General features: G+C 48.3%; 1 protein-coding gene across 2 annotated transcripts in view; it reads left to right on the plus strand.

Annotated features, from left to right (window-relative positions):
* Window positions 1-647: 647 nt before the first annotated feature.
* SLC8A3 (solute carrier family 8 member A3) overlaps window positions 648-18,202 on the plus strand; it is a 107,966-nt gene continuing 90,411 nt past the window's right edge. The window contains exon 1 of one of the 2 annotated variants that reach the window (XM_056493879.1): window positions 648-880. The gene's annotated coding sequence lies outside the window, so the exon portion shown is untranslated. The remainder of the gene's footprint in view (window positions 881-18,202) is intronic. The other variant, XM_056493880.1, reaches the window with a different exon arrangement.

Below are 18,202 nucleotides of genomic sequence, written 5' to 3' on the forward strand. Positions count from 1 at the left end.
CACAAAGTCAAGTCAATATACTTGGATGGTACAGGAGTGATCCCCGCTCAGTGAGTGTATATCTCTATCTATATTTACCGATGGAGACCTCGTAGAGGTGTGTGCCTGCGTGTTACATGCAAGACGTGCTCTGCCTTTATTTATTTTGGAAAGGGTTTGCCTCGGTTTCACCGTGCCTGGCTTTAAACGATCCGAAAATCCCCCCCTGGATTCAGGGGAATAAATATGCATGGCTTGTAATTCTGTTGCAGCGCTCGCTCCCAGCTGATAGGTGACGTGGAGTTTGGAGGCTCGCAGATTGGCTTTTTGATTTGGCTTCTTGCTGCAGTTGTGCAAACCTCGCAGGCTCCCAGAAATCAGGCTCAGCGCTTTGCCGTGCACCGTAATGCTGGGAAACCTGCGCCGAGCCCCGATGGTGTGAGCGCGGGAGCGGGGGAAGCCCGGCAGGTTCAGTGGCAATCTGGGGTACAATCCATTTTCTCTTCCCCCCTCCCTCGACCCCCATTCATCTCCGTCCTCCTCGCCCTCCTCCCTCTTCGCCAGACCTCCCTTCCCTCCCCAAACTCCACCGCACGGAGCTGAAGATCAAGGCTGGTGGATTTATCAACATTTTACCTCCACCCCCACCCCCTTTTCCAGATGCACCTCCCCGCTCTCCCTGACAGCTGCAAAAGGGAGCACAGGTTTTGTAGCGAGCGAGGCAACTTGGACTGACATGCAAAGGCGAACCCCCCCGTACCCGCACACACCGTCGGTGAATCACCGGGAGATGCGATGAGCTCCCTTTAGGAACCGGAAGGATTTGTCTTGGGGAGCCAGAGGAGCCCCCCATCCCCCAGCCCGACCCTCCAAAAAAAAGTCAGGAAAGCCGCCAGAAGGGGTAAGTGAGGGGGTGCCACCCCCGCCCGTGGGAGACGCGGGGTGTCGGGCAGGTGTCCTGCTGCCCATCGGGGCTCCGCGCCTGGCCGCCAATGGCCGTGGAGGGGCTGCTGGCGCCGGGCACGGAGCGCAGCTCCTTGCGGGCTCATCTCCCGGGATAGCGCGGGCAGCGAGCGCTCCCAGGCGCGGGGAGCTCTCCATTCCCGCTGCGCTGCCGGCGCCGTGGCGGCTCCGTGCCGTGTGTGTGTGAGGGTGCGTGTGTGTGCGCCGCAGGGAGGGCTGTGCCGCGGGCGCGGAGCGGGCGCTGCGGGTGGCTGCGCGCCGGGGAGGGGGCGCCGGGCCGGGCCGGGCCGGGCCGGGCGCTGCGGGCCGGGGCCTGGCGGAGCGGGAGCGGGAGCGGGGCGGGCTCGGCAGCAGCTCCGCTCCCGGGCACCGCGCGGCCGCCCCGGGATCCCTGCCGCCGCCGGCCGGGGCTGCCCCGCTTCGGCGGCCGGCGCGGCCCGCAGGGATGCCGGGGAGCCCGGGGGGGTGGCTGCGCCCGGGGCTGCCAGGCGGGGGAAGCGGCTCTCATGCAGTGCTATAAATTTCCTTTTTTTTACCCACCCCCCGCTTTAAATTTCCTTTTTATTTTTAATTTATTTTTTTCCTCTGCCGGGAGAGGCCGGGCCGCGGGGCGGGGGGCCGGGGCCGCTGTCCTGGGCAGCTGTCGCGCTCCGTCCGCCGGGCCGGCTTGTTTACCCCGGGTGTCAAATATAGCCGAGCGCCCGGCGCTGCCCTAAATAGGGCACGGGGCCGCGGCAGCCCCCATGGCAGGGACAGCAACTCCACACACAGGCACACGCCTGAGCGCTGACCTAAATGTGCCTGCTTTCACACTGCCCCTCTCCCAGCCCTGCTTCAGGGCTCCCTTTTTCACCTGTGTCTAAAGTGTCGATCACCGTGGGTGGGAGATGAAACCACTGCCGTTGGTTTTGGGGTTTTTTTGCTGTTATTCTAAAATCTGAGGCCGTGGCCATTTCTCCCTCTGCCCCCTCCAGTGGAGCTGTAGTTTAATGGTTGGGTTCCTGACTTCTTAGGTTGTTCCTTGGCTTGTTCTGGGGATTTTACCCTAAAAATTGGCTTCAGATTTAGGGGAAATGCTGGAGGGACAGTCAGGGTGATAAGGGATGCCTTACACACATCTCCCCCCTCTTCATGCTTATACGTATGTTCCTTTAATTCCACATATCTCTTTATAAAGCAGAAGGGTGATTTTATTGAGCTGGTTTTTTATTTCTGGAAGACGACAGGGCTGGAAGACTTAGGTAACAGTTGGTAGCACCTTCCCATTCAGGAGCACTCATCCTGTGGTCCCTGGGAGACTGGTGGGAGACCCAGGACAGCAGCAGAGATAGCTTTGGGGGAGACAAGACACAGAAGGTCTTGAAGGTGCTCTGTAGGTTCAGTGCAGCGGGGAGAGGCATCACTTCCTGTGGCACCAGCATTTCTAGGGAGCCCCTAATCCTGCTCCATCCACTGCTTTTGCAAGCATTTGTTTACCCTGATCATGGTTGAGCTGAGAAAGTCACATTTGGTGCTCATGTTCGTGCTTCTGTGTTGAACTGGAACGAGACTTGCTTCCTGAGCAGAAGTAGTGATGTTGGAATAGAGCACGTCCAGCTCCTGCTGAGGGCTGGCTGGGGAGGAGTGGGAGCAGCCCAGGAGCCCTCAGTTCTACCATGAGTGTGCAACATGGGGCAAATTGGTGACCCCGTGTAGTAACCAGTGTGGGGAAGGAGACAGCTGATGGGTACAGAGAGCCTTAGGCAAAAGCTGCAGTACAGCAGCCTGGTTCCTTTCCCTTAAAGCCAAATGTGAGTCCTGCTCTAGTAAGTGGGTAGTTTAAGTGTTGCTCAAATGCCCAAGGTAGGAGAGACTGTAGTAATCCCACTGCTGAGCTCTTAAGTGAGGGCAGTGGAAATGTAAGTAAGCTTCTGGTCTTTTGCTTACCTCCAGTGTGCTGCTAGGCACGTTTCAGGTCCTGGGTCTCATTTGTATCATTAATGGTATTTTTCTTCCTGCGTGGGGATTTGGTACGGATATGTTTACAGCAACTAGTGGGTGACAGGGTGTGAGAGGGAAGGCAGATATGTAGCAACCCCAACACCCCTCTGTACTGCACTTGTTTTTGCAGGGATCCTGCTCTTGATCTGCAAAGCTGCCACCTGACAGGATGGCACCTGGGACGGCAGATGCCATCGTTGGGTGGGATAGGGATAGTCCTTTCTGTTGTCCTGGGAAGCATTCTTCAACACCAGCGCCCAGAGCAGAAGAGCACATGTGGAGCAGTACCAAGCACTGGGTCATGCACTGTTTTGTGCTCCACAGGCTCTTGCTGGGCCAGTGTAGAGCAGGAGCTGCCCTGTCTGATCCAGACGGGAGCACACTGTGTTGTTGGCAGTCATGGGCAGTTGTTCTGTATGGCAATCCTAGGATGCTCAAGGCACTGCTCCTCAGCTTGGCTGACTTGGAGGAAGGAAAGAGGTACCCATGGATTAATCCAGCCTCCCTGCTTCATCTGCTTTCCTCTGAAATGGGTGTGTTTGAAGTCAGAGGAGACTGGTCCAAGCTTGGCAGGTGCTATGGCGTTGCAGGTTGGACAAGCAGAGAGATTGCTAAGGGCCTAGGCTGACCTGCTGCTGTGTTGTGCCTGATCCCACATGTGCCTGATCCATTGTTTTTGAAGGGTCTTTCCTGTGAGAGGCATCCTCTATCCCCAAGGCAGGGCCAGGCTACAACGGCGTGTGTCAGCACTTTTATTAGAAGCCAAGTGAAGATGTATTCCCTCCGCCAATATTTCCAAGTGAACCACTATACAGATAAATGGTCTGTCTGTCAGGGTTTTGTTTGCTTGTTTTAAACAAACAGCATCAGTCTCCTCCCCTAAGCTTCCCCAATGACCAAGTGGCGTTGACAAATAGTTCCTTGTTCTTTGTTGCTGTCATGTTTCAGATGCCTTTCATGTGCTTCACAGTTAAAAAGATGGCTTTGATTGCTGGCCAATTTTTTTTATAAACCGGGCAGTAATATTTAATTCTATATTAAAAAAAATTAGTGAAGGAAATTAAATTACAATGACAAAAATATCATCTTAATAGGAAAACGAAGTCTCTGAAGCCAGGAAATTGATAGTTGTGATGCTCCATCTACCATCACCCACTGTGTTGAGGTATTGTGGCATAGATTAATGCTATTGTTGATTTACTATTCAGATAAGGGTAACTCCTAAAGGCATCAGCCTGGTTGGGGGCCCATGTTTCCAAGCACTATACAGATGTCTAGTCAATTACAGTCTTTGTCCTGAAGAGTTTCATGCATTGAGAGATACATGAGATGATAAGCTGTTCTTGGGGAACCTTTGAAACCCCTGTGTTGCTGAGCTCGTGGTCCTGAATCTGCTGATTTCAGTGACAGGGAGCTGTGGGGTTGGGGGCTGAAGAGGAGCTCCAGGTCATGTCTCTGCTTACCTGCAGAATGAGATCCAGGAACCACTCAAGCCTCCTGCAGCCTCAGTGAGCTTCTGGGCTGCTTGGGGACTAACATGGTAGAGGCTGTAGCTGGCTTCTTTTCTCCCCCTCTGCCTTAGTGCTTTAAGCTCTAAGCTGTGGTTGAGGGCCGTGGGGGATGTGAGCACATGAAGCTCAGCCTCCCAGTCTCCCCAGGAGCCACTTCTGTCACAGGGTTTTGCAGGAGTAACAAAGCATGAGGTGGCAGGGAGGTGTCATGCCATTCACCACCACCCCATCCTGGCAGTGTCACAATGAGACCCAGGTGCCATTGCTCCTGCAGTGCAGCATCATCAGGTAATTAGTTTGCCCCATAAGACACGTTTATAAATAGGTGATGATCTTGCCCCCATGCTCCTTCAACTCGCAATTTTCTGGTAATTCTGTCTTTAAATCTGCTTGCTGGAGCCTTTGATCACACAGCCGAGCTGTCATTGATGTCTCTGACAGTTGACATCATGGGAGAGAAGGGAGCTTAGGGCTCTTAACATTTCTTTTATGATATCTTGTTTTCTTACGAAACACTCCAATGAGGATTTTCCATCATAATAAAACAGGGAGCTCTTCCAGAACACTCAGATTTAGGGAGAAGCTTCTGTTTTTATTCACTAGCAGATTATTTTAAGGCTACAAAACTGAGCTTGCTCTGTTTGCTGCCTTCTTGTACTCTGCTCTCTTTTTACCTAAGCCTCCTAACTCAGGACAGCAGCAAAGACATCCAGGTCAAGAGCAATCAGAAATACTAAATATCCTGTCCTGCTGGGCATCTTTTGCAACCAGTGAGGTGCCAAATAGTTTTAGGAACTATAGACAGATGAGACTGCATTGCCACTGCTTTTATCTCCCCTCTCCTAGGCTGGTACTTGGAGACTGTCTCAAAGCAAACAGCAGCATCACAGAATACAGTTTTAATCAAAAGAAGTGTAGTGATGCAGGGATGTACCTGAGAGAGGGCACTTAGATCTGGCTGCTGAGGTTGTGGTGAAGGTGACATGTCCAGGAGTGAACGTGGGACTCCAGTGCTGACAACACAAGGTGCCCTGCAGTGTGCTCATCTGCTGCACGCTGGTGGAAGCTGCTCTCCATCCTCAGGGTGGGGCAGAAGCAGGGAGGGCTACAGCATGTCTGCATCCCACTCTGCAGCTCACTCAGGATGTCCCCTCAATGTGAGTAGTGCTAGGAGAGTCCGTCACCAGAGTCCAGGCAGGCTGTGGAATCCAGCAGTGCCCCAGAGCCATGGCTCCTCACACAAATCAGCAAAAGCAGCACTGCCTCTGCCATGCACAGGTGAGGGTACTTGGAATAATGCTCTGTGTGAAGAGCCTGTCCTTTTGCTCTTCATACTGTTTACTGTCAGGAAAATTTGTCTTGGGTGATTAAGACGTTGGTTGTTTACCAACTTGAGGGAGGCCTTCCTTGTTGGGAAGGAGTATCTTGATGTTGAGCTTCAAGCTCACCTTAATAAGCACCTTTATCCTCTTCTCTGGTTTAGGTTGGGATTATGCAGTGACTCTTGAACACACATGTTAGTTGGGAAAAATGGAGACAGAGATATGTCTCTGCCCTTGTTGCAGGACAAGGCTGTCCCATGGTCCAGGAGGTGTTACAGGATTCACTGCTGCAAGAGGCAAACCTGCCTCTGCCCATACAGCTAATGCATTTGCCACACTTGTCACCTGGACCTTGCTTTCTGCAGTTTTCCCACCATGGCTGCTTGTTTCTGCTTCTGTCCCAACCCTGCAGGATACTGGCACAGTGGCATGTGTGCCCAGGTGGTGGGTTCTGCTTGCTTTTCTGCCAGATTCCTGGTCCCTATTCATGCCCTAACCGTGCAAATGTTCAGGTTGGCTTAAGAAGCCCTCCTTCCACCTGTGAAGCTTCTGCCTGAATTGCCTAGAGCAGTTAAAGCTTGGAGTTGGTTCAGCCTTGAAGCCTGTGCTTGATGAAATGGATAGTACTGAATGCAAATTAGTTGCAAGGAATCTAAGAGTGATGGGGTCTGCAAAGCACTTCTTAAGCTATTAAGAGGCACAAAAAGCAGGAAAAAAGAGACAAAATAATTTTTAATATAAAATCTTCCCAAGAACATGCACAGGGGTTGATCCTGATTTAAAAAAATCAGGGAGTCTAGGCCAAGCTATTTCTCAGATGCAACATGCCAAATGGACTCAGGTTTTTCAAGAAGAGAACAAAATGAGAACTTCCCCTCTGCTCTCAATTCTTTCAGGTCCCTTGAAAGCTCCACACTAGCACTCAGCACTTCATCAACAGCCATCTCTCCATGTTGAAGCCTCCAGACTGCATTCCCTGGCAGTGCAGGTGGGAGCAGTGCCAGCTGCTTTTTTAGGTTTGCACCCACGGAACCCACTAGCGAGGGAGGGGCTGGCTCCTTGTGCTCGTGGGGCGGCGGGCTCGGTGTGTGCTGCCCTGTGCTCGCCCTGGGTGCTGAGCTGGTCCGGCTGAGTCCTGGGGAGGCTGCTGGCCGTGGTGCTGCTGGGGCAGTGTGAGGACCCAGGGACCAGAGTGAGGTGGAGCTCTCACTGCTGTTGTCTGCAAAGCGTGGCAAGGTGGGTCTCTGCACACTTTTCCTTTGTGAAGGATTCTGATGGGGGATAATGGCTTGCTGCTGCTTTTGTTTTGTCAGCCACTAGGCAAGAATGAGCCTTTAAGCTTTTGTCATAGGAGGCAAGCAGAGGGAATGCTGCTGGAGTTAGCCATGATGGGGTATTCTCCTGGGTGAGGTTTTGGAGATGGGTGGACTAGACATTGGCCTCACATAAACTACCACCCACTCTGACACTTTAAGCCTCATTTTCTCCTTTCATTTTAACCTTCCAGAGTAGTTTCAGGTTCACTTCTTGTAGTAAATGTTTCCTCTTCTCTTAAATAATCCATCTCCCCAAAGCTGACCTGACAGATGTTTCCCCCGCAGTGACCCTGCGCGCACAGCACACTTCATGGAACCCTGGCTTCCGTGGGGAAATGCAGCACCAGCAGTGACCCTGCTGCTGTCCCAGCTAAAAATAAAGCCTGTCCCTCCTGGCAGTGTTGGGGTTTGCTTTTAAGTAGGTAGGCAGTTTTGCCCATTGGCTGCAATGTGCTCTTGTGCCAGGCAGAAGGCACAGCTTAACCTTCAGAGCATGATGGAGCTGCCTCCCCTCCGGGGAATCACACCAGGAGACTGGAGGTGAGAAGATGCTCCGCTGCACTTGGTGCACCTACGTCACTCCCAAAAATCTGCTGGCTTGCCTGCTGCCTGTCTAGATCCATCTCTTTGCTATTTGTGCATCCTAGTGAGTCACAAACACCCCTCCTTCCCCCAGCTGTGGCCTTTTCCAGCCTCTGCTTTTCCTTCTGAAATATATAGATTTCTTCATGATTCTCAGTAACTGCCCCAACTCCTGACTTCCCTCAAAAACTCCATGCCTTCTAGCTTCCCAGTGTAACAGCATGGAGCTTCTTTTGGCTTGGTTGACCACCTCTATCCCTTAGACCAAACCTAATTTCCCAGAGAAGGCTGAGGGAGTGGATGTGGGAGTTGTGTTGGGTTGTGCAATACTCCAGAAACCTCCTCTACTTACTGTTGAAAAGAGATCATGAAGAGGTGGTCTGGTCATAATTCATCAAGGGTCTTTCATGCTTGTTCTTTTACCTGTCCATGTCACTGACCTGAATGTGACAGTAATGGTGGCTCTGCCTGGGATAACAGTTTTCCTATCTCATTCCTCCTCACTTTCTGGTGCTAGGGGACTGTTGCCTGTGTTTTGGCAAAGCGTTTGCCTGTGACTTGTGACACATTTCCCAGATGACAGGAGTGCTGTCATCAGCAGTGCCAGGAAGAGCTGGCTTCAGGACACCACCACAGAATCATGGCTGGGCATGGGAGGCTTTCTGGGCTGAGGCAGGAGGGGTGGGGAGGGAGTGTTGAGTAAGGGTGTGAAAACAGGCTGCTTATTCCCACCTCAGCTGCTGCTCCAGTCAATCCTTCACTGAAACTTGCAGCAAGAGCAGGACCCTGCAATTTTCTTGCTGTAGCAGGGTCTTAGGAGAGATTTGGATTTGAAAGCAAGTTAAATACATCTCAGTTTTAATCTTCTCTATTCAGGAAACGATGAAAAAATAATTTCTGCTGTCCCTGAAGGGAACTCAAACTCCTGAGTGAAACCAATGGATATATGGGACTACTAGGATCCATAATGGAGGCTGTGCCCCTCAGTGGCAGGATAGAAGCCATCCTCTCTTTTTGCCTTGGTGGCTTAAATAGATTGAACAGCAAGTGCTGCATGGGATAAGTATGCTATCCAAGCACACACATTAAGCCAGTGACTCCTGTCATTTTACCTCCAGGATGAGGCACTTCACGTGCTGATCCAAGGTGACACCGGGCACATGGTGGAGGGGAGAGACTCCAAGCCTTGTGTGCTGCAGTCTGGGATTGTAGGGAGAAGGAGAATTTTCTCCTTCTCTTGTCTGGTTTCAGTGCATTTGGCTGAAATGGTCATCTCCCATGACTCAGCTGCTGCTCCTGTTGGCAGGACTAGTTGTAGCAGATTTGGGGCCAGCATGGAATATTGGGAAGAGGGAGGAACCAGGGCAGGATGGACAGGAGTATAGTTGTATGGAGGAAGTAGGAAGATGCCCCCCAACAGCTGTGTGTGCCATGGGCTGTGAAGAAGAAATAGAAGAAGTTTTCCTTTTGGAGGTTTCTGTTTAGGAAATGCTGCCAAAGTTCCTAAGGCATCTCTTTCAATAGAGTAAGCTGGCTCTGCTGCCTTGGGCTCACTGGACCTATGCTGATTTACACCAGAGAAAATCTGGTCCTAAGTACTCTGTCTCTCTTCTCTCTTGCCAGCCCTCCTCTGATGGTATGCAAATGGACTAGGCAGGAAAGATAATTCTAATTTTTAAGATGAATTTGTATAAAAACAGGCTTTTGGAGAGGAGGGTCAAGGGGAGGAAGCTGGTGAAAGTAAGTGCTCTGAATACCAGGAGAATGCTATTTCTTCACTTTGGAGATAAACAGCAGTATGATTATTATATATGTTGCTAGAAAATTCTTCTGATACACGGTGTCCTGCATACAGTTTTCAAATGTTCTGTGCTGGTATCTAAGTTAAGACTTGCTGACATCTGGGAACTGGGAGAGTATCATTGCAGGCGTGTTTGAAATGACAGAAGTCTCATCCTTTTCAAACAAAGTGCTTTGTTGTATGCACTGCCCCCAAGCTGGCAAAGGCATAGAGGAAATCTTGATTTTTTTTGAATCTTCTTAATGGACTGAGTCATGTATTTACCTGGCTTAGCCCTGTGACATCTGAGTATGGAATCTGCCTGATGCTCTTGGTAGGAATCAAGAAATAAACTCTTGTCTTTCTTTGGAGAAAACAGCAGTAGCCTCTCGTGGTCTGATTTTCTGCAGGAATTTTAAATTGTGTTTAGGTGTCCAATGGAAAACCTGTGATTTCAGTGGGTTCCAGGTGTCCAAGTGGGTTCAAAGGAGCTGTTCCATTAAGCTTCTAATGAAGCCTTTGAAATTTGGTCCTTTGGAACTCCTTTGAGGGAATATTTGAGGCACACTGAGACCATGGATGAGGCAGAGGAGGAACTTAGTGAGGCTGTAATGGTGAGAAAGCAGATGTGGGTATTGAGGGTGTCTAGCTTCAGACAATATTTCAGATTACCTGCCCTTGGCAGGACAGAGCAGGGCAGCCAGCCAGCGAGGGCAGACCTGCAGTTGGAACACAGGCTGAAGGGAAAAAGGTGAATCAACCTGCCTGGTAATTCTGTAGTGAAGAACAAATTTCTGCCTGTCTTTGCTGTAGAGATCAGAGTGGCATATGGCTTTATAGAGCCCTCAGGGAAAGCCCTTAGAGGGTGGGGAGAGAAGGAATGGAGGTGGGGCAGCAGATAGCCTGGAGACTGCTGCCACTTACTGTAATTGCCGTAGCAGCTCAGCTTCCACTGTTTGCTGTCCGTGTCATCTCTGCAATTACCATATGGTAAATATGACTTGAGTCTCTAGCAAATAACAGAGCTAGTATTAAAAGAGAATCTGTAAACAGCTAGTGCATAAATGAACAAAGAGCAATAAACAGCCTGGACTTATGAAGAATGAATTAATCATGGTGCATGCGAGGGTTTATTTTTTTTAAAGCAATTGCAGAATTAGCAGCTGAAAAATCACCGAAGGATTAAGATATCTAAATTGTCAATAAGAGAGATGTGGGTGTATATGGCAGTAAAGGGCGAGGGTGCTGTGTGGAATCTTACTTGATAACTGTATTCAAATTGGGTGAATTTACAGGTTTTGGCACCTTCCGAGTGAAGTGGGAGGTATTTTGAGGATAACCCAGAGCTCAGTGCATTTTTCATGCCTCCTGCTGTGCTCAGATCTGCAGAAGCAGTGGGCGTGTTGAGAGTGTATTTCCCTCCTCTCAGCTGGAGCCCTTGACTTTTCGGTGGGAACTCTGGAAATCTCTTTTCGTTGGGCGCAGGGCAGCCAGCGCTGCGCTCCCTGTGCCAGCCCCACTGCGCTGGGGGCGCAGCAAACGGCGGAGAGACTTAAAAAGTGAGCGGCACGGCGGGTTTCTGTGTGTCAGGGGTGATTTAACCTTTGTAACAGTCCAGCATTTGGTGAAAACCTGCGGCACAGCAGAGCTGAGAGGCAAGTTTTCACTGCTCTCCTGCGCTGCTGCTGGGTTTGGTGGGGGCAGGCACTGAGCTCTGGCTCCCCCAGACACCCGTCTGCTTCTGAGTGCCTCCAAGATGGAGAGTCAAGAGGAGATGAAGATAAATGATTAAAGGGCAGTCTGGGCTAATTCATAAAGATTAAAATAAATTTGTGTGCTTTGGCCAAAGAAAAGCTGCGGAGGGGAACAGCTATTTACAAGTATCTGAAGCATGTAAATCTCAGACAGGGAGGAGAATGGTTGAGAGTGCTCCAAGGACACAATAATGAGAACTAGCAGCATAAATTTTCTTAATTTCATCCTAAATATAAGGAAGACGGCTAAAGCCTCCAAGATAAATTGCATCATGGTGGAGTCTCTATGGGAAGTTGTAGAAATGCCATCACTTGGATAATTTAAAACTCAGCTGGACAAAGTACTAGGAAATAATGGTCACAAGGGTAACAATGCAGTGGAAGTCCCTGAGGCATGGGACCAGGCAACTCTTATGTCTCTGGTCTAGGTAACTGTGAAATAAGTGAAAGCTGTGCTAATTAGGCTGAGGGATTTTCCTATCTAACGTGACAAACAGCAACCACTTGTTTTTGCTGCAGTAGTAAAGATGCTTTCTGAAGTGTAGCCTTCTTCTCCTCTCCCCTCCCAGTTTTCTGCCCAGTCTCCCACTTCCCCATTTGCTGCTTCTGCCTTCATTCATTTTTAAAATATTTTCTTTCTTAGTGAGCCAGGAATGGGCCCTTCTGAACAGACTTGTGGAGGGCTTCTAATTTCTCTTGTGTGTGATGTGGCATTTTTGGTAAAAACTTTTTTTTTTTCTCCCTATAGACGAAATAGTCATAAATTTTGCTTTTATTTTTCCTTGAAGGAGAAGTTAATAAATAAACAGGGAACAGTGTGTGGTCCTGCTCCTGGGATTTGCACTCAGCATGGCTTGCTGGTGGCTGTCCCAAGAGGGGAAGGGCTCCTACCTGCCTATTTGTTGCACCAAATCCAGCACACCATGGTTTGTTTTGTTTGCCTCAAATAGGTGTTTTCTGTCAGAAAACTTGTGTCTTTCTTAACTAAGTCTGGATCTAAGATGAGATATGGCTACAACACCTCTTGTCTCTTCATGTACCACTTAGCCCGCCTCTGTGTGCAAATAACTACAGCTCTGCGGCACAAATGCACTGTTGACAACAAATCCTGGAGTCTTTAATTGTAACAGTTGCAGATCTGTCACCAGAATGCTAAGAAATGTCAGAGTTGCTGCTGTCATCTGTGGGATGCTGTGAGTCACCAGGTGATAAGTTGCACTCTGATGGTGGCACCTGAACCAGCAGTATAATATGTCTATGGAGCAGGAGCAGTAAATAACACACCCTGCATGCTGCCACGGGCAGTACATAAAATGTCTTTCACTGACAAGAAGTTTTCCTCACACTGCTGAAATGTTTTTCCCCTTCCCCTACTGCTCCCCAAATGGTCTTCACTACTCTTTATAAACCAGCAAGGCAATGTGATGGAAACCAGTGCCTCAAAGGCTGCAGCAGAGGAGCCAGTGCCTGGTGCAACCCCATGTGCTGTTGGGTGCTCCACATTGTCTCCTTAAGCTACAGTCCATGGAAGAGGCAGGGGGACCCCTGAGTGGGTGACCAAGTAGCTCCCCTTCTTTATTTCCTTCCTAAACCTAAAAAGGAAGATTTTCAGAATTTTCACTGTGCCTTTCACATCATGAGTGTAAGTCTAGAGAATGTGGCTGAACCTACCCTCTCAGTTTGGGGCCGTTCATGCTGGAAAGAATGGGGTGTTCACTTTCACTGGGATACAAGCACCTAAGGGCTTTAGCTGGGTTTAGAAACTCCTCTAAATGATCCTTGAAGATCTGCCTCCAGATGTGCAGTGGAGGCTTCCCAGTGCCTTCTCAAAGGTCGTGACGGTGACTTTTTGCCAAATGCACTTGTGCTGTCACCGAGGCACTGCAGTGAGCTCCAGGTGCAGTTTGTACCCAGGATGAGCTTGCTCAGGGTCCCTGTGCACTAACACCAGCATGTGGTGGTCACAAGCAGGCCTGGAACCCATAGCTGTTACTCTCTTACTGTGTGGGTGACTGAGTATGGGTTGACCAGAGAGGTTGTGTTTGAATATCCTCAAATGTATTTTTGAATGTATTCAAAAGCCAGCTGGATGTGGTCCTGGGCAACTGGCTCTAGTAGCCCTACTTGAGCCAGGGGGTTGAGCTAAATGGCCTCCAGAGATCCCTGCTACCTCCTGTGTGAGCTGCCTCCTTGAAAGTCCTGGAAAAACAACAGTGAGATTGTGTAATATTAATGAAAAGAAAAAAACCTTCATCTATATCTGAGCAGATAATACTGCCTTTTAAGCAGGAGGGTACCCACTACTAATCTGTATGTCAGCCTAAATACTAGGTTTTGGTTTTTGAATGTAAAAAAGGTTGTGGTTCTGGGGAAGAAAAGAGTAACTCTTGCTGTCTCTCAGGCTGAGGAATCTCAGACATGGATGTGTATGGGGAGCAGAAGAGCAAACACAGCCTGGCTCAGGAGGAGGCTGAAATTCCCCATGCCATGGATAAGGATGACCCTTAAAGTGTGGCTGTGGCTGCCCATAGGAGGTTTTCTGCAGTGTCTGCCACCTCCTGTGCATGTCTGTGTACACACAGCACAAACTGCAGCTCTGCTATCCATATATCTGTATATCCTGCACAGATGTTTTTCAGGTCAGGTGTGAGCAAGGAAATAAAATGCCTGGCCAGTCAAGTGCAGTCAGTGGGGTATTGGAAGGGGACAGTTAAGTACAGGCATCTTTATGGGTTATCTGTTTATGCTCCTGCTTTCCCAGGAGCATCATGGATACTAAAATAGAGAAAAAGCAGCGTAGACTGGTTCCCCAGGGCGAGTTGAGTGTTTGGAGGTTGCTCCTGTACACAGACTTGTGCTCTGCTTAGGCCAGCTCCTGGGATCACCAAAGGTAACTGGATCTCATCACTGCAGCATTTCTATAAGGAATTAGTAGACTTGAGTTCTTATGTCAATTAACACCCATTTACCATGCTAGAATGGTGGGTACTGCTCAAATTAGTAGAGATACCAGCTTGTAAATATTAGACTTGCTAAGAGAGCTGGTAGCTTTTTTTATGGTAGCTTTTTTTTGCACTGTCTTGAGCAAAAAGAAAGGCTGCTTTTGTCACATACCAAGGGGATTAATCCATAGGCAGCTAATTCTGGGCTTTGGCATGTTTACTGTGAAGTGCAAAGCAACAAGCACCTACAGCTCTCTGCCATAATTTTTCCAACGAGCCAAACTGTGGGGATCTGTCATGGCCAGACATGAGTGATGGTGCTGTTTTCCTCATAAAACCTAGCTGGTGCAGTAGTACAGGGGTAAACTACCTATTTGCTGTGTCATAACCTGTGTAAAGTCAGCTTGGGCTCCTCGGCTGTGCTGGCTTCAGACAGGCAGGCATGTGCCATCAGTCTGACAGTTTAAGGCCTGGTCTGTGTTGGAAATTTGTACTTGTCTGGCAGAATGGATCTGGTTACACTGCTGTGGCTTTTGGCTTGCAGGGAAATCTTAACTTGCATTCTAGATACTACTCTAGTAGTGATGAGCAAAGGGCTTAGTAGCATTTCAATGGAGACAATTGAAAAATAGGTTTTGTTTTGTATTAAATATTTTCCTGTGCTTTTATTTTGGGGGAGGGAGGACCGTGCATTAGGTATAATACCTCCTCTGCAAAAACTCAGTTATTTGTGTTCTTTGGAAGAAAGGCTATAATTTCAGTTTTTGCTCATGGTTATAAAAAACCCTGTGTGTTCAATCAAAAAGCTCTTATGTGCTTTGGAGCTGAGGAATGTGAAGCCATGTTATTAAGCTGAGCCTTCCTTCTGTCTCCCCCAGCTCTGAGTGGGGCTGTGGAGGATGCTGATAGCATCCTAGCATGCTGTATCTGCTCTGTGCTGGGACAGATGCTGCCAAGGGCACCCTGAGCTGTCTCTGCCTGGCCCCAGTGCAGCACCAGGGCCTCAGTGAGGCTCCCCCCAGGCTCAGATCTAATCAGCTGCCTTTCCTGGCTAGTCTCGAGTCAGGGAGAGGATGTATGGCCACAGATGTACTCCCATGTCTCATTTCTTTGGGAGGTGGGAGGAAGAGGGGAAGGAGAGGGAGGTGTGGGAAGACCTAATCTTATCTGCAGGTCAAATCCAAAGGCTTTTGTGATGGTTTAAGGGGCATTTTGCTTAAATAAGAAATTAATAGGGACTTAGGGGGTTGCCTTTGGTTTTGTATTTAATGAGCAGTGATGTTAGGAACTTGGCATGCAGAGGTTACATATTATCAGCAATCGCTATGTTATGTTGCCTCTTGATTTGATTTCTTGTAATTGCTTCCTTTTGAAAATATCCTTACCTTTGGAGTCATGTGAGAAGTTGTATGCAAAAAGCTAAATTATAAGGGATCAGTATATCCTTGCCAGCTTTATGCCAAATACAAATCTACAGCAGACAAACCATCAGTCTTCTGAAACACAGCTATTATGAAATACCATAGAATTGTCTCATAGAACCATAAAGTGGTTTGCATTGGGAGGAACCTTAATTGTGACAAGGATGGACTTGTCATTGTCCTACCCTCTGGACTGTCTGCAGAAGTATTTCAAGACTCATATTTTTATTTATGGATTCTATTCATGCATTTATAGATGATGTGGCCATTGTCAGCTCTTGTAGAAGGAGTTCCTTCTGCTAAAATAACTATTATGTGTCTTCCCAGAGCCTTGCTGTTGAATGTTTGTTCATCCTGGTGTGGTGATGCTCACAGCACTTTGTCTCTCTTTTGCATTGAGTGCTTTGAACTTACCCTACCAGACAGGGGACACTTTCTGGTCCCCTCACTGCCAATGCCCTCATTTGTGTGTATTCAGTTTGCAAGCAGTAGCAAGACAGAGACTTGTGGGAGAAAATGCTATGTCTGATAGCAGAGAGGCAGTGAAAATGATCATTCTTGTGATCAGCCATATCAACTAACTTCCAGCTGTTGCTGAAGCCTTGTGCTGCTTGCATCCCATAGGGGCAGGCAGGGACAGTGCTGGAGTGGCAGCTCTGCACCAGATGTGGATGTATTTTGTGGCCTGGGAGTCACTCAGGATTGTGCTGCCAGCCCACCTGGCAGGCCAGGAGTTCCCCTCCACTGGTTTCTGGGCTGAGTTTAGTAGCTATATCTGAGGGAGAGCTTGCACCTTGTGTAAGCAGCCTTGTTGATCTGGAGATAGAGTTTTACCTCTTCTGTCCTCTGTTGCCTGATTGTCAAACTGTTACCTCAATGTTTTCTTAAGACAAGTTTTAAAATTTAATTCTTTCTTCCTGTTATAGAGCATTTTTGCAGCAGTTCTCAATAGGGGTGTAGCCATAAGAATGCTTCACTGTGTTTTTCAGATTGGCTAGGTTACTGTTTTTCATGTTAATGAACATATATTAAGATCATATTAGACAGCATGGCTGTGAGCAAAGTCCCTGTTGATCCCACTGGGAAATTTTATCTGTGACAAAGAATTGCAGGATCAGGTCATTATCGTTTCATTTCAGAAAAATGATTGTGACCTCGACTTGATGTCAAAGCAAATGAAAATCAGTGAAGAAAAATGTTCCCAAATTCTGAGATTTTAGTCTGCAACATATAGCCTGAGTTTGGAGATCATAATACATAAACAGAGGCTACCCTGGTAGAGATTGTCTTTGAGATAACATACTATTAGTTTGCTAAATAATAGTAAAATTACCCTCTGCTTAAAATCAAATTTAAAATTTAAGCAGAACTGGCAGGGTCCTGGAGTGTGTCAAGGAATGCCAGTAATAGAAACCATCATGGCATTACAGAAAGTAGACAGTGTTAATTACAGAAGTTGTTTGTCCCACAGAGAAGGAGGTTGGTGGTAGCAGTGATTTATTTCAGAGGGCATTTAGTCATTGCACTATTCCTAGTGCTCTGAATTTAAGTGATACTTAGACTCCTAAATAACTTCTCAAACCAAATTTAGGTGCTTGAGTCACGTATATGTTTTTGAAATTACTCCTGTCTTTCTGTCAGCCATTTCTACATGGCTGATTTGGAAGGCACAGCACCTACTGCATGTGGTACAGTTAAGTGGGAGCTGGGAGCTGAAAGTGTCAAGAGGTTGGTGGATGCCTGCCAGCAGCTGCAGTGTGGAAAAGGATGATCTGATGTGCCTGGGGTGTTTCTGGAGCTGCTGTGCTCGTGCAGCTGGTCTCTGTGGGCACCTTGTGTCAGAGGCACCTGGAATGTGTCATCTTTGCTGGCGTGTGCACACATCTGCCTTGCAGCCCAGAGATCTTGTAGTCACCCTGCAATGTTCACTGGCCCTTTCTCAGGGGCTGCCCAACAGCCTGCAGCCAGAAATCTGGGCAGATACTGTGCAGAGAGGGAAGGAGGACAAAATGGGAGCATCAGACTGAATCTGAGTCGTATTTGCTGGGCAGTTCAGTCCCTGTGACCCTGAACTGTGCAGGCAGTGAGTGTTTTAGTGGGATTTCAGGGCTGGGGCTGTCTGACAGTCATCACTGGGCTGAGGTCCCTCTCATCCCTGGGAGCTCTATCAGACACCAGGGCTGTGGGAGACAGCAGGATAGATAAGTAGGCATTGCAGTGGGAAGGTATATAGGGCAACATAGGGGAATCTCACTCTTCTGAATTAGTCCACACAGCATGAAGAACTGTATTGTTTTTTAATATCAAGGGTGTCAGATATGGATTTGTGATCCTGATACTGCATAATCAATTCTCTCCCCTCTGCTGTGCTTTGTCAGGAACAGTTTTGTTCATTTGCAGTCCGTGTTCACGCTTTCCTTCCTGTTTTGCTGTCTTTATAGATTTTTATCTGAAAGTTGAAAATGTTTTTTGTTGATATTGGGAAGATTGCGCCTGCTTTTGGAAATAGGCGAGCGACACAACATGATGATAAAATAGCCATTTGAGATGCATTTATTACTGCTGATAACACAATAATGTTGGAATATTTGCAGTTCAGAGAGGGGGGGTGGATCTCCTCAAGTGTTCAGGAGCCAGTTCATCTCTTTGAAC

This window comes from Oenanthe melanoleuca, chromosome 5 (assembly GCF_029582105.1).
Source record: "Oenanthe melanoleuca isolate GR-GAL-2019-014 chromosome 5, OMel1.0, whole genome shotgun sequence".
Classification (NCBI taxonomy): Eukaryota; Metazoa; Chordata; class Aves; order Passeriformes; family Muscicapidae; genus Oenanthe; species Oenanthe melanoleuca.